The sequence below is a fragment of the Carlito syrichta genome, unplaced genomic scaffold (genome assembly GCF_000164805.1).
Source record: "Carlito syrichta isolate Samal-C Ts95f unplaced genomic scaffold, Tarsius_syrichta-2.0.1 Scaffold315828, whole genome shotgun sequence".
Taxonomy (NCBI): Eukaryota; Metazoa; Chordata; class Mammalia; order Primates; family Tarsiidae; genus Carlito; species Carlito syrichta.
In genome coordinates, this window is record NW_007259924.1 from 298,975 (window position 1) to 301,748 (window position 2,774).

The window sequence follows — 2,774 nt, forward strand, 5'->3', positions numbered from 1 at the left end:
TCCTACTCAAAACATAATAATAATAATAATAAAATATAATATCAAAATTCAACCTCAAGCACTCGCTGTCATTGCTTTCTTTAAGCTCTGGCCCCTCTCCAGTTTTGGAAACGTGGATTCACCGTCTCTCTCTCTAATCCTTAAATCCTTACATAAACTGTCTTTCCCAATCTAATTTCTTTTTTTTTAATTGGAGTCTTACTCTGCCACCCAGGTTGGAGTGCAGTGGTATACTCATGGTCACTACAGCCTTGACTTGCTGGGCTCAGACGATTCTTCCACCTCAGCCTTCCAAGTAGCTGGAACTACAAGTGTGCACCAACATGCCCAGATAATTTTTTGATCTGTTGTAGAGACATGGTCTCTGTCTATTGTAGAGGATGGTCTTGACCCCCTGGGCTCATACAATCCTCTTGTCTCAGCCTCCCAAAGTGCTGGGATTACAGGTTTGAGTCACTGTGCCCGGCCCCCAATCTAATTTCTGTGCAATTCTTCGCACCGTACCTGCAGCAGTGGTGCACTGACCTAACACCCAGGAGCCTGATCCTGATACTCAAATTATGCTAGAAATCCCTCTCCATCTTTCAAGTCTTCTTTTACTGTGTTGGCTTCATGCCCAGGGAAGTCCTCTTACAGTCTATTGGCTTAGCATGGTCAGAATATACAAAATGCATCTTAGCCAAAAGTCCTAGCAGAAGTCAAGGAGCTAAGGCTTATAGTCTCTCCTTATGTCTTGAGCTCAATTCAGCAAAAGAGAGTATGGTGTTCTGCTTGACTAGGCCTGAATCACACGCTCATTGAGGGGAGCGGGTAGTGAGAGAGGACTGGTTTTCAAAGGAAAACCCCTATACTGCTAGGCAGGCAAACAGCAAAAATGTGGTGGCTCAAGCTTGTAATCCCAGCACTTTGGGAGGCTGAGGTGATAGGATTGCCAGAACTTGGTGAGACCTCATGTCTACAATAAATCAAAAAATTAGCTGGGTGTGGTTGCACATGCCTGTAGTTCCAGCTACTTGGAAGGCTGAGGTGGAAGGAATCAAGCCTTTGGTGGCCGTGAGCGCGGCACTGCATCCAGCCTGGGCAACAGAGAGAGACTTCAATTCAAAATAAATAAATAAATTATTTCTGTTACATTATTTCTTGCAAAATTAGGATTCCTAATTTTTAGCCCAACAAAATCCAGATTTTATATGTGATAAAGTTGTGATTTTGTTGTTGTTTGTTTGTTTTTCTTTTTGAAGACAGGGTCTTACTCTGTCACTCAGGCTGGAGTGCAATGGCACAATTCTGGCTCACTGCCGCCTCCTGGCCTCAAGTGATCCACCATCTCGGCTTCCCAAGTAGCTGAAACTACAGGTGTGTGCCACCACACTCAGCAACTTAAAAAAATTTTTTTGTAGAAATTAGGTCTCACTAGGTGGCCCAGGCTGGTCTTGAACTTCAGGCCTCAAGCAATCCTCCTGCTTCGGCCTCCCAAATTGCTGGGATTATAGCCATGAGCCACCATGCCAAGCCTATGATAAAGTTTTGACAATTCAGTTATGAAGCTTTCTGTTTAATTTTCTTGTTAACTCAGGATTAATTTGGCTAATTTTTTTTTTGAGTTGGAGTCTCACTTCATCGCCCAGGCTGGAGTGCAGTGGCACGCTCATGGCCACCCCGCGTCGACCTGCTGGCCTCCGGCGATCCTTCTGCCTCAGCCTTCCAAGTAGCTGGAACTACAGGTGCGCGCTACCACGCCTGGCTATTTTTTAATTTATTGTAGAGACGAGGTCTTGCCAAGTTGCCTGGATTGGTCTTGAACCTACCGTTTCTGGCAATCCACTCACCTTGGCCTCCCAAAGTGGTGGGATTACAGGCTGAGCCACCGAGTCCAACCAAAATATTTTTTTTTGCTTTAACCATTGGCACAGAAAAACATTCTAAACTATCTGAATCCACTCTCTTGTTCTAAATCCATTTTACTGAATTCATTGAGTTTGCTTTTTCTTTTTTAAGTCAGTCAAATTTAGCGGTGCAGGGAGTTATATACCACTTTAGTGACATTAATGTTAATAAGTGATAACCCGGCCAGGCACAGTGGCTCACGTCTATAATCCCAGCACTTTGAGAGTCCGAGGTGAGAGGACTGCCTGAATTCACAGGTTCAAGACCAGCCTGGGCAACTTGGCAAGACCTCACCTCTACAATAAATAAAAAAACCAGCCAGGCGTGATGGCACATGCCTGTAGTTCCAGCTACTTGTAAGGCTGAGGCAGAAGGATCACCTGAGCCTAGCAGGTTGAGGCTTCGGTGGCCAGGAGCTTGCCCTGCCCTCCAGCCTGGGCAACAGAGTGAGACTCCAACTCAAAAAAAAAAATTAAAAAAAGTGATAACCTACTACCATCAGACCAGCCAGGTGTGCTTTTTATTTTTTTGAGTTGGGGTCTCACTCTGTTTCTCAGGCTAGAGTGTAGTGGCACAATCATAGCTTACCACAGTCTTGACTTTTGGGGCTCAGGCATTCTTCTTGCCTCAGCCTTCCCAATGGCTGGAACTACAGGTGCACACCACCATGCCTGGCTAATTTTTTGACTTTTTGTAGAGATGAGGTCTTGCCAAGTTGCCCAGGTTGGTCTCAAACCCCTAGACTCAGGCAATCCTCTCGCCATAGCCTCCCAAAACTCTGGGATTATAGGCATGAGCCACCACGCCTGGCTACTAACTCTTTTTTTTTAGTTGGAGTCTCACTCTGTCACCCAGACTGGAGTGTAGTGGCCGCTCCCGGCCACCGC